The following is a 14,471-nucleotide window of genomic DNA, read 5'->3' on the forward strand; positions in this document are numbered from 1 at the left end:
TCTGCCAAAGGGTTCACACCCACACAAAGTCCTGCGACGACAGACAAGTGGCAGAGAAGACAGGAGCAGTGATCTCTGGGAGTCCTCAAGACAGTCACATGTGTATGAAATCAAATGCTTTACTGGTAGATTTTGTATTTCTTACATAAGGCATCAACTTGCAGCTGTACTAGCTAGAGTTGAGATCTGAGAAACGAAGCAGTATTAAGACTGGTAAGTTCTTGGATGTCAGATCTTCAAAGGAAATCCAAGGAGACTGTAGGAAGTGATGTTGGTGAATAAATAGGTGGCATTTTTCCTTCTACATTGGTACTACACCAGTGGCCTGGGCTGGGGTTAAGACACACTTCTTCTGGAAGTAGGCATCTTTTAGATGAGACATTAAAGTCCCCTGATCAGATTAGATGATCTGTCACTCTCTATCCTACAGTGTTATGTGAACTGCTCAGAGAGGATGGGTGAAGGAATATCTTTTATTGGACCAACTTCTGTTGGTGAGAGAGACGCACTTTCAAGTCACACAGAGCTGCTCTTCAGGTCTGGGAATGGTTCTCGCAGCATCACAGCAAAATGCCAGGTGGAATGGATTGTTTAGCATAAGTAGTTAACACACATTGTAAGAGACCATTCAAAGTGAAGTGGCCTGTTAACATGTGATGCTGATGTGTGGTGTTAGATAGCTGCCATGTTCTTCCTCCAAGTGGCTGCCTTTTAGTGGTCCATGAATGACGACTTTGTGAATTTGCCTACAAAGCATTTGGGAATCCTTTGTGATGAAAGGCTGTTATTGTAAAATGTAGGGCCAAATTCATCCTCAAAACAAATGGGTACAACTCTACTGAAACCACTGGCACTACCCCAGGGATGAATTTAGCCCCATCCCGATGATAGTATCAGTTTTTGAGTCTTCATTTTGTCTAATCCCCTCCTGTTGGGTTTCCACTTAGACTAGGGTGTCTATGAGAGAGAACATCCAAAGATTATGGGCCATAATCATACCAAGGGTGACCCCACTAAAGGTAGCCAGTTGAATGATTCCATACAATTCTACTCTGGTAAAACACATTCAAACAACTAAAAGGTAATATATGGCCTCAGCATCTTAGCCTATGTGTACAAGACCTGTGCTGGCTAATCACAATGTTTACATTACAGTACTTAGAAATGCCAACTACTGTTTCCGCAGTAATGAATGGGCCTAATTCCATGCGAATTCTTTTCTGCATTAATTTAACCTACATTCTTCAACTGGCCAGAGCAAGAGACAGTGGCACTGAGTAGGAAGTTGGAATTCCCAGTCACCTGCAGCATATTCTTTCATTTTCTGCTCATGAGCCTGCACTGAACAATTATGCTTTGTCAGAAGAACGGTGATACTGGGTCAGACCAATGGTCCAACTAGCCCAGTATCCTGTCTTCCAACAGTGGCCAATGCCAGGTGCCTCAGAGGGAATGAACAGAACAGGCAGTCATCGAGTCATCCATCCTGTTGTCCACTCCCAGCTTCTGGCAAACAGAGGCTAGGGACACCCAGAGCATGGGGTTGCATCCCTGACCATCTTGGCTAATACCACTGATGGACCTATCCTCCAGGAACTTATCTAGTTCTTTCTTGAACCCTGTTATAGTTTTGGCCTTCACAACATCCCATGGCAAAGAGTTCCACAGGTTGACTGTGCGTTCCTTTTGTTTGTTTTAAACCTGCTGCCTATTCATTTCATTAGGGTGACCCCTGGTTCTTGTGTTATGGGAAGGAGTAAATAACACTTTATTATTCACTTTTTCCACCCTGTTCATGATTTCATAGACCACTATCATATCCCCTCTTAGTCATCTCTTTTCCAAGCTGAAAAGTCCCAAGTGTTTTTTTTTAATCTCTCCTCATACGGAAGCTGTCCCATATCCCTAATCATTTGTGTTACCCTTCTCTGTACTTTTCCAATTCTAATATATATTTTTTGAGATGGGGCAACCAGAACAGCACGCAGTATTCAAGATGTGGGCATACCATGGATTTATATACTGGCATTATGATATTTTCTGTCTATTATCTATCCCTTCCTAATGGTTCCTAACATTGTTTGCTTTTTTTGATTGCCCCGCTGCACAGTGAGTGTATATTTTCAGAGAACTATCCACAATGACTCCACAACCTCTTTCTCGAATGGTGACAGCTAATTTAGACCCCATCATTTTATATGTATAGTTAGGATTATGTTTTCCACTGTGCATTACTTTGCATTTATCAACAGTCAATTTTATCTGCTATCTAGATGCCCAGCTGCCCAGTTAAGTGAGATCCCTTTTTAACTCTTTGCAGTCTTTGGATTTAACTATCTTGAGTAATTTTGTATCATCTGCAAACTTTGCCACCTCGCTGTTTACCCCTTTTTCCAGATCATTTTTGAATATGTTGAATAGGATGCAGTTTCCTGGGGGACACCATTATCTACCTCTCTCCATTCTGAAAACTGGCCATTTATTCCTACCATTTGTTTCCTGTCTTTTAACCTGTTACTGATCCATGAGAGGACCTTCCCTCTTATCCCATGACTGCTTGTCATTCATCATACGTAGATCTCAGCCATTTATATAACAGTAATAAGTCATAACAATAAAAATAAACAATACTTTGCCCTTCTATAGCTCATCTGTGTGTGGGTCTCTGAATACTTTACAACCACAAGGGAATTCAGCCTCCCAGCCCCTCTGTGGCTGGCTAAGTATCACAGATGGGGAAAATCAAAGAGAGAGAGAGCAGACAGCTGGGCTTCTCAGAGAAGCCAAGAGAGTAGGGCACCCAAATCCCTCTGAAATTCCATGGGAAATGGGGGCCTAATTGCCTTAGGCTCATTTGAAAATCCCAGTCCTATGATTTAAATGACTGCTGTGAACAGCACAATGTAACTTCCTATGTAGACAGACTTCCCAAGGCCACCTGGGGATCCTCCACCAGAGCTGCTAGCCACAAAACCTACCCTAAGTGACTTGCCCATGGTCACCCAAGAAGTCAGTGGCAGAGCAGAGAATTGAAACAGGGTTGGTCTCAGCCCCCTAACTAAGAAATACAAGTCTTACTATTCAAATCCCTTAAATTGCAGACAAAATAATCACTGTAAAAGCTCAGGCATGATGTTTACATGTTTGTGTGTGTGTGTGTGACTTAAATCTTATTGAAAGTCAATGGGAGTTAGACACCAAAATACCTTTGAGGATCTGGGCTTTAGGAGCCTGTGACTTTTGAAAATGGGACTTTGTCATCTCAATGGCTTAAGTCTTGCAATGCTGAGCAGAGCAACACCTGAAATATCTTTAAAAATCTGGCTCTTAAATCATTTAGGCACTTCTGAAAATTTCACCCTTTGTCTTTCTATGCTTCATTTGTACAATGGGGATACTAGCTCTGTCCTAACTCAGTGGAGTGTTGTGAGGATGACTATATTAAAGACTTTGAGATACTCAGTTACTACAGTGATGGTGGCCATATAAATCCTGTAGACAGAGGAATGCTGTGAGGCGCAGTTCATGAGTGCTTGTAAAGTGCTTTGAGATCCTTGGGTCGCAATCTCTATAGAGAAATACAAAGGTTTATTATTACTTGCTATGTCTGTGACACCCTGCATTTCTGGCTTCATCAGTGTATTACAGCCAGGGGACCCTGCTTTATTTCTTTTGGTGAAAGTATCATCTCCCAGATCGCCTTTGCCAAATGTAGGTGGTGAGTAGAAGGGCAATGTCTCACAACCTTTGGGGACCCAAGATCGATAGTTTCTTTATAAATAGTTTCTAAAGCAAAAAAAAAAAAGGGGGGGGGACAAGCCAGAGAATCCATTACAAGGAGCTGAGACGCTGCACAAAGAGTGCAGGGCTGATATATTGATATTTACAGTCCCACAGATAAAGAGCATTTGGGGAGGTAAAAAAGAAATGAATCTGCACATTCCACTCGTAACAAGAAGCCTTTTGTTATCAGGGTCGTGACTGATTCAGTGTTTGTTGGAGCAATGCGTTGGTAAATGCGAGATTTATGGGTGGAGTATTTGCCAACCATGTTAAGCTCCGTTAAGGAAACGTTTTGTTAGTGTGTGTGTGTATTTGTGTATGTGTGTGTACATGGTTGGGAAACAGGGCCAAAACCCCCCACTGTCTGCAAATCTTTTATGCAAGTTAATTGCTACGTATGTAACTGTCAGCTTGAGACTAGTTTCAAGTTTTGACAATTGAGGCAACTTAAAGATATAATTAACCTTCTTAGCAGCCTGATCCTGCGAGGTGCTGAGCATCCATAGTTCCTATGGAGCTCGGTGAGCGTGGAGGCTGCTGAGTACCTAGCACGAGGAACTCAGCAGAAGGCAGAATCAAATCCCTAATCTGCAAATAGGTTTCTGTGGCTGAATCTTCTGGGGCATAAACTGTCCCTGAGTCAGGACTGACACCCTTGGATCTCTGACTGCAGCCAGTGGACCTGTGCTATGCAACAGGAAAAGATACTCTGTGTAGCTTTTAGTTTTGCTCTTGAAAAATGAACCTACTTCATTTGATACAGGTCCTCATGTTTAGGACTCCCACTGACTTCAGTGGAGTTCTGCACACTTGTAGAGGAGAAAGATCACCTGCTGGATCTGCAAAGCAGGGGATAACAATGCCTATCAGCCTTTTCCCCAGTGCTCTGCCCTTGCCCCTGGCAGGGTAAGGAGAGAAGCTCTCAGTCAGGAAGTGAGGAAGTGGCTGGGCTCTATTTGTGAGTGGGAGTCTGGGATGCTTCTCGCAGCAACCAGGGCTGAGTCACCTTGTTACCACCTGCCTCCAGTGCGAGGGAGTCTTGCCTGTGCCAGCTCCCTCACATCACCAGCCTGCGAGCCATTCAAGCACTCTCTCCTGCGCTACACCAGCCCTGCCTTTGCCCTGCAGGTTGACAATAGATGTACCCCAGCCCGCAACTCCCTTCCAAGTCTCCACCCTGTGATATCCAGCTCCTGATCACTAGATACCCGTAGACATCCCAGGCCCTCTCTTCCCAAGGGAGCTGTGAACCCTGTGAACTAAAGCAGTTTTACTTTAGATCATTGCTTCTCTCTCAGACATAACACTGGGTTGAATTACAGTAAAAGAAAAGGAAAGGTATTTAAGAAAGAATAGAGATTCACTAGAAACAAATGTGAATTATGGAAACAAATGCTTTACATAAAAAACAAAATAATAAAATGTGAACTAGGCCTGCACTTATTAATAGTTACCTTTCCTAGCTATTAAAGTAGATGCTGACCTCCAAAGTTTAGTTTCTTGCAGTGTTTTCTGGCCCCAAGGAGTCAAGACCCAGTGCACCCCAGCTTATCAACATACTTTCTCAGTGAATCCATCCAGAGAGTGTCTTTCTATACCCTGTGATATTATCTTTGATTTTCCATTGACTTTTCTGGGTTGGTGTATGGGTGAACAATTGAGCAATACATGACATAATCAGCTAGCCAGGGAGAGGTGACAACTCCCTCCTGCTTGAATGGGCCAGCACCGAGACAGCTGATTCCCTGGTGACCCACTTTCCCTTCAGGACCATAAAGTATAATTTTCAATAGAGTTGCATTATTCCTTAAATATTAATCATTGCAAGATGTGTGTATAGGTACAAGTGCTGAAAAGTTGCAAGCTTTCAGCAGAGACCTCACATGCTGCCATTCACAGATAAATGCCAGGGACGTGAGTTTTGGGGTAGGGGTAGTGAGTTTGTCGGGTCTGAGAGAGGAGTTGCTAGTACAGAACAGTGAACCCTTTGCTAGTTGGCACCAATGGGCCTCTGTGTCACAGAGCTGCATGGCAACAGGGGGCTGGAGAGAAGTCCCAGGAATTGTGGACAGAGCCACACGTGACACAGGCTGTGACTGCGGATAATACAGCTGGGTGTGGGTCTATGTGGGATTTAGCAGGGAGGCAGTGCAGAGGGGCCCCAAGGGAGAGATACTAAGTGAGCCTTGCTTGGAACTCTGCACCTGCCCATTGGCTGGAACAGAGACTGGATTAGAGCGGGCCCCCCCGGCCTGAAAAGCCCTGACTCTCCGCTGGACTGCCCAGGAGGTCCCCAAACAAGAACGGCTATTACTCATGTTGAGCTCTAGCTCTTTAAGCCTCTGTTCCTCGGGTATCAGCCACCTTTCCCTTTTCTGCCAGCCCTAGTCAAATACCCTTTCCCTTAGCCATGTTCCTGAGTGCATACTGGGAACCCCTGGGCTAGTGTCTACAAGGCCTGTTACCATACGCCAGGCACGCTACCGGCCCTCTAGGGGTTCAGTGTACTGGGCAGCCACAGTAATTACAGTCGATTCCTTCCCTTTCTGCCCCCAATGAAATAGTCCAAGAGCTCTGCAGTGCCAGAGTCCAAAATGGAAAGTGAAACTTCACTATGTTCACACTGAGCCAGATTCTCCTGCTACAGAAATGGCCACAGGAGTGGGGCAGGAAATCACTGCCAGGGTCATGCAGGGCATTTCCTGCAAAGCATCCCCTTAAGAGACAGGGTCCAAGGCTTTGCATCCCAAAGGACTCCCTAGATGTGTGTGGACAGACAGTGTCTGCAGGGGTAGTTCCTGGCCCTATTGGTCTCCCTTGGCTGGGTCCCTCATGGCTGTTCACCAGCTGTTGCAGAGAGGATCCAAAGGGAATGAAGGGTGGGTCATTATCTGCTTGGATATCCATGGGACACTGTGCCATGGAGCAGCGCTAGTCACCTCCAGCTGGCCTGGTCTAGTCGTTCTCCAGCTCCCAGCCCCGAACATCAGTGGAACTTCTTCTGCATGAAGCAGCCCTGGACTGGTGCTCTTCAGTGCAGACAGAGATCGAGCCATGGATGGATGTTCTCTCCCATAAGCAATCTGTCCCATAGTATTTATCTTCATTCTCTGAGCACCAGCAATGTAGTCAGCACTTTAACCAGAGAACTCCTGGTTCTCTTCTTTGTTACCCATCTTCTGAGGATATATAGATCAGTGGAAGGAGGCCATTACCCAGATCAGTGTTTTTATTTACCAGCCAAACTAGGGAGGGCTACTCTGATCTACTGTAGTCTTACTCTCCTCATGAGAAGTTCGAGGAATCCTTTGAATAAAGAGAGTTCTTCCATGTAGCATGGCCTTCTACCTTGAAAGGTGCTAGACTTCTATGGGGCTCAGCCCAGGTGGAGTCTGGTATAATTCCAATACTAATATGAACAGGACCCTTCCTTATGAACCAGATTCTCTGCTGGTGTAGATCAGCATAGCTCCACTGACTTTGAGGGAGCTCAGCCGATTTTCACCCGCTGAGGTTGTGACCCTTCAGAGCAATTACCCAGGTGATCCATAGCCCGTCTGATTAACGTAATTTGAAAGCACAGGAACATTTCAGGGCAAAGACAGCCACGCAGCTTATCCCCTCTCTGTCAAGTGTTTACACCCTGTCATGTTTTCTTCTTGTAAGTGCTTGTCTGACTTGTTCTTGTATATGTTCACAGCTGCGTCTGCTCTTGCTGGTGTTAGTGATCCATTCCACTCGTTCATTACCCTCTGTGTAAAGAAATGTTTCTTGTACTCCCTCAGTGCTCGGTCCTTTCTTGGCCTCAATTCATACCCTGGTGTACTGGAGTCTCTAATTTTCTCCAATAAGTTTTGGCATCCATTTTCTCACTGTCCTTCAGAATTTTGCACACCTCACTCAGGTCCCCTGTTAAACTTCCTCTTCTCTAATAACAATGGACCTTGATTTCTTAACCTGTAAAAAGCTTTATACCACTGTGATGTCTTCAGACTAATTGACAGTAATTCACCTCACCACCCTTAATTAGTAGCCTAATGGTAGTAATGTCATCCTACATTTATATAGCTTCTCTCATGAAGGCACCCTGAGAGCCATATAACGATACACATGATAGTATAGCATGTGTTAGCATATTACAGACATTTACCACATGGCATCCTTCTCAGATAGGTAAACCAGTGTTCTCCACATTTTAGAAATAGGGAAACTGAGTCACTGAGTGACATTAAGGCCATTTTCAAAAGCAGCCACTGATTATGGGGGGGGGCTGTGTGTTTGAGTTCTCAGCTGGACAATCTAAAAGAGCTGATATTTGGAAGTGCTGCGATCCCACAACTCCAGCCAAGATCAATGGGAGCTGCTCAGAACCTCTGAAAACCAGGTCCCACCATCCATATCACAGGTTGGGCATCCAAAACTTGTGAAGCCCCAAAAAAGGGTGGCCACGTTTGAAAATTTGGACCTCCCAGGAAGCCCATGGCAGAGTCAACACTAGCATTCGGAAGTTCCTGGCTACTCTTCCAGAGCCCAGCCTACTAAAACCACACTGCTTGATGGCGTCAGACGGGAATTGCACTGAAATGAAATGCACTGAAATGCAGCCAAATGGGGTAGCAGGTGACAGCCACCTGGCTCACAGCACACGAGTGATTTGGGTCAATGGCATCAAGTCAGACCCCCCCCCACCCCAGTCTCACAAAAATAAGTGCCATCGTGTCTTTAATATCCATGTTGTCTTGAAATGCACTGCCAAATGATCCACATGTGCCTAATAACATCAGGAGTGGATGTGACTCTGCCAGGGTATGAACCTGTAATTCTAGAAAACCTGTGGACATCAGGCCTGATGTTTGCGCAGTCTAAGCCATCTTCTTGGGGAGCAAATGTCTGATGGAATAAAGGGTTGGATGGAGTCAGTGATCCAACTTCTTGGCTGCTCTGTGGCAGTTCTGAACCACGAAGTCAACCCCAGTGGCCCTGAAGCCAAGGTAGGTGGCCACAAAAGGATCACCCCATTGTAAGGGTATCTCTCAGGGAAGTACAGCTGGTGCAAGGGCTTCTATGCCACCCCCTCCTTATGGCTGGTGGCAGAATCATGGCTGGGTGAGAGGAGACGTGGCCTTGGCATCACTAGGCCCCCCTGCTCCCCAGCTGCTGACAGACAGCACAGGCTCATGTATTGATTTCAGGGCTTGGCCAGGGCCACAGCTTGCATTACTGCATGCTGCATATATACCGAGGCCTCGCTTGGATAAGGGTAAATAATTCGTCTAAAGATAACGTTATAAATCACAGGTTTCAGAGGAGCAGCTGGGTTAGTCTGTATTTGCAAAAAGAAAAGGAGGACTTGTGGCACCTTAGAGACTAACAAATTTATTTGAGCATAAGCTTTCGTGAGCTACAGCTCACTACTAAAGCTGTAGCTCACGAAAGCTTATGCTCAAATAAATTTGTTAGTCTCTAAGGTGCCACAAGTCCTCCTTTTCTTGTTATAAATCATGTGCTGATGGCTTTAACAAAGAGCAATGTTTGACAACGAGGCCTGGACAATGGCTGTATTGTAGCTTTGCAAACCGTGTCTGACTGGTGGAGGCCAGTGCTCCTGTATCCAGCTGACCTTTCCAATCTCAACAGGACTCTGTACTGCAGTTAGTGTTTGCGTAACTCAAATAATTATGATAAAGCTGGGCCATTTTTCTGCAATATTTGTAAACGGCTTATTCTTGGAAGTGGATTTAGGACTAGTGAAAGGTGCTGGATTGAAAGCCCTGGAGACTGCAAACCCTCAGTTTATTCACAGACCTAGTACAGCAGGACAAAACTGAGTTAGCCTCTCAGTGGCATTCCAGGAGCTCTACAGATAACCTTGCATGGGTGATCCCCAATGCCCTGCTCCCCTCCCAGTCTAGCTGCAAGTCCTTCCTCCCGGTCAGGCAGAACACGGAGAACCCTTCCACTTAGTTCAGGCTTGAGCTCATATGTCTTTAGCAACAACCTCCAAAAATGACAATTCTCAAAAATCACAGCCCCTGCTTTCAGACTGTCCTCACAATGGCCATGATGGAGGTTCTCTGGAGAGCTGGAAATATCTGCTGCAGTAGTAGCTAATCAAAAGTAAACTAGTCCCACTGCATTCTCAGGATCTTGCCTTGGCGAATTGATTGGGTCTGACCCTCAGTTATCCCATTCCTGGCTTGGTGCAGATACTGAGGGAGCAGTCAGGGGAAATAGCTTTAAGCTGTCTTTGCATACCCCATATTCAGGTCCATGCCACTCTCAGTGTAAGTTAGAGTAGCCTCAAGTCTGCTTTAAAGTACATGGTGCTTCCCATGGAATATGACCCCTGGGAAGCAGAGAATGACAGCATCAGTGTGTTCTGACCACACCTTTGGCATGTTCCCAATCTGCCTCTGTACCAGTCTGCAACACCCTTACACCAGTTCTACTCCCTCTGGAGAGGCCTTCTGTGGGATGAATATTCTCAGAGGGATGCTTATGATTTTATGCCCCTTTATGCTGCCAGAGAGGCATAAAGGGACCTTCATGTCTGTTATAGCTGCTGCCAAGGCAATAGCACCGGTGTGGAAAAATGCAATACATATTTGTTAACTCTAGAGGGCGCCAATGAAAAGCAATGGAGAGAAGCATGAAGAATAACAAGATGGAAGAGCTAGTACCTTTTTGCAAGTTAATGTCAATACAAAATCATGATCCAAAGTGGCACAATTATTTCCTCAGGAAACATTTCCAGCCTTGAGCCTGCAGAGTGAAGATGTAGTGAGGACTCTGAAAAGGGCTTGAGAAACGAATCAAAACCTCTGAGAGAAACGAAAGCTAACCACCAATGAGGGCCAGGAAATGTCCAAGATGCTCATAGTTCCTTTCATGGCAAACAGCATCTGAAATGCTGTAGTGAGTTAAATGAAATAGTTGGATTGAAATCATAAAGGATAATACAAGAAGAGAGGAATTGCAAAGTGTGACAAAGGGCAAGAAGATCTAGTTTCAGTTTAGATCTATTTTCAGTTAATTCTTTGAAATTGAGGCCGTTTCTCATGTAAAAGTGGCTCAAATGGATCTTCTGCTAAAGGGCAGCAGAATTGCATTCCCTCCCAGCTGAGCTTCATTTGTCTTAATGGAACAGAAAAGCCCTCACTTACTGAGAGCTCCAATTTCAATGGAGCTCCAAAGTGTGGTTTTTCAGTGTGTGAATCCCATGTAGACAATTATTGCTTTTAGCCACCTTAGGAAGAGCCTAGTGAAACTACAGGGCAAGGATATTTCAGCTAACAGGCAGGGGACTGATTTTTCCCTCCCATCCCTTTAGCTTACTTTTAAATGTAGGTATCAAATTAGAGCTCAGAAAATTAAATAGCCATGCCAAGATTGCATGACCTATACCAAGTGGACTGTTATTAAATGCTGAACACCTTTGGCAGAGATTCACTGATAATGAGTTTTACTCCCCTCCATCCCTTTTCTCTCCAGAGAGACAGGATTGCTTGACTGAGGGGACTGGTAGTAAGACAGAGAACCAGCGATCTTAAACTTTATCAGAGGCTGGATCAGACCTTAATAGACAGATCATCTCATGGACACTTCCTCTGTCATTCACTGTTGAGTGGGCCACTCCTCCTCCCAGAAATTGCTTCTGTGGGAAAGTTCATATTCATGTACTTTTAATGTTCTCTAATGCAATAAGTGTTTTATCCCTCTATTTGTGCTTCTCTGCTGCCTGGCTGTTGCCAGGTTTCACATGCTTAACTGCCTCCTCCTACCTTCCCCCATTCTTTTCTTCCCCTAGGCATACTCCCTGTCCTTGGATGCCTCATTGCCTTCTCCTCCCCTCCCCTGGACATTCCTTTCCTGTTTCTAGCTGGCAGCTGCAGTCTCACTGCTGGCTGTAGACTTTCAGGGCAAATCTTGTTTCCTCATCCACTTGCTCCCATTAGATTGGCTCCTCCACCTTGTTTCCAGATGCTCCGGCTCTTCTTTGCAATCTGAACACCAATGGAAGCAAATAGAAACAAAAAGGAGAGCCAGCACCACATGCCCAGCTAGTTCTCAGTGGACCATCAGCCCTGGTCTTGGGAGTCAGGCCACAGCGTGGGAACCACTGATAACCATGGATGGATCCATTCAGCTCTGAACTGCTAGACATGCTCTGGCGCAGGTCAGCAGTGATGGAAAATTGCTACCATCTGTTCTGAAAAGGAAAAAAACTACCCCTAGAAATACTGAGATATTATAAAATCTCCTTTACTTTGGGGAAATGGATCGTAGGGTTTTTTTGGTCCTTTGTTTATTATTGTGCATTTACACATTTGTCTTTAGAGGATATGTGTTCACAATAGTATATTTTTAGAGCCTGACCCAACGCCCATTGAAGTCAATGGAAACACTTCAATGGATGAAGTCCCGAGACAGCATCTTTCACACTAAAAGCATTTCACAAGCTAACGGGATTGAGAGCACTAAGCCATTTCACAAAGGTACTGAAACAGACTCCTGACAACTTTCCATGACTAGGGACTTGATGAGAGTCTTCAAACCTGTTAAGGGCTGATATAACGAAGTTGGTGATTGGTTGTTCTCCATGTCCACTGAAGGTAGGACAAGCAATAATGGGCTTAATATACAGTAAGAGAGATTTAGGTTAGATATTAGGGAGAAAAAAATCTAATTATAAGGATAGTTAAACTTTGGAAATGGCTTTCGAGGGAGGCTATGGAGGTTTCTAATAACAGGTTGGACAAACACTTGTCAGGGAGGTCTAGGTGTACTTGGTCCTGCCTCAGAGCTGAGGGATGGACTAGCTAGATGACCTCTTGAGGACCTTCCAGCTCTACATTTCTATGATTTTATAACTTTATGTTCATTACCAATCTCTGAGCAATCCATCCCCCATGTCTCCAGCATTCAAAACTGGGATTTCCCTCCATTCTAATCCTGCCTCTGTCCCTGGCCTTGGACAAGTCGCTTAGCCGCTACATCTGTAAATTGAAGATAGTGGTTTACTTGCATACTACCCTCACAATGGTGATGTGATGCTTCGTTACCACTGGCATGTTCATACAGTGCTTTGAAAATATAGTGATATAAGCTGCTAAATTTATTAATTGTGATGTGGTCACCTAGCTACACACCATGGCTACTCAGATCTTCAGACAAGAAGCAAGTATAAAAATTTTGATAATCGTTCTCAAAGCACAGATCCAACTTACAGGAGCTAAAGGAGAATCTCCTTTATTTGCTATCAGCATGGGGCTTATGACACATAATAGAGTAATTCTGAGTCTATCCAATAGAGGGCAGTGGTACACATATAAACTAGCCAGTTTACTATAATAATGAAGGTTCCACAGAGAGCTCTGTTGATGTCTTCCTAGCTGATCATGTAAAAAATCTCCTTAGATCCTTTATAACCTGAAAATACTGGTAGCAAAGATTACCAGCTACACTCAACCTAAAATTCAGGGATGCCAAAAGGGACTAATAAATGTCTATATAGTTTACAGAGCTGCATTAACTACTCAAGAGTATTCCTAAACTCAGAGAACCGTAGCAAACTCAGCACACTAAAATCAGCACTGAGCTGCACTTAATTTCTCTGAAATTGTGCTTAATATTGTCGCCTTGAAGCTCCATAGACACTCATGTGAGAAATTGACTGGACTACTGTACAAGCAGTTTCCTTGGCGTAATTGCTGACAACCTGGGAAAATTGCACCCAAAAACTGAAAAAATAAAATTAAAAAATGTAAGTGTTTTTAAATCTTTTCTAGTTCAAATGTGTTTCTTATTTTTTAACACTGTATTGTTTTTGTCTTTCACATACCTCTTTACCATAAGGATGTAAAAAAAAGGGGGGGAGGGAAGTGCACAGTTAATGTGGTGTCAATTACCCCACCATGCCATAACATAAATTCTCTGCCTCTGTCGTCTGATATGCCAGACTGTGGCTGACATTCTTGGAATGTGGCATTTGATACTGTGCGGTTACTAAGAGAAATGTGCCTGAGTTTCATCAAACTTGCTTTCAGAGAGAAAGCGTGGTCTAGTGGTTAAGGCATAGGAGGACTTTGTAAACTCGAGCAGGTCACTTCCCTTCTCTGCATCTCAGTTTCCCCATCTGTAAAATGGGGATGATACTTATTTACCTCACAGGGATTCTTAGAGGTTCAATTCATTAATGCTTGCCAAGCACTTTAAGATTATCCAATGAAAGGCATTATGGACACATATGGTATTATTGTTGTTACTGTTATTATTTATTTATTGATGGTTTTCTTCTTCTGATCTGAATGCCACTTCCTTTTGCTTAGCACAAATGAACTCATTACTCTACGTAGGAGATAAAGGCTTTTCCATTAGCTCAGGTGCGGTCTATCTGTCACATGTCTGCATACAAACCTACTCAAGGACAATGGGGAAAGACCTGGGAGGGTAATACACATTGTGCTATTGTTCCAAGCAAGGGAATGCATTCTAACTATGTGAGTGTAAGGATGTTGCTTATACAGCCATAAAAATATCCTACAGGTATACGATGACAGGAGGAGCATGGTGGACAGGGTGGCTCAGAATTTTACTGCCCCATTTGCACTCTTTGAGCCTGGCTTCTGCTGGAGCTGTTGGTGCTGTTCACTTGTGGCTCAAACTCTTTCATGTAGGACACCCCAAAA

This window comes from Dermochelys coriacea, chromosome 8 (genome assembly GCF_009764565.3).
Source record: "Dermochelys coriacea isolate rDerCor1 chromosome 8, rDerCor1.pri.v4, whole genome shotgun sequence".
Taxonomy (NCBI): domain Eukaryota; kingdom Metazoa; phylum Chordata; order Testudines; family Dermochelyidae; genus Dermochelys; species Dermochelys coriacea.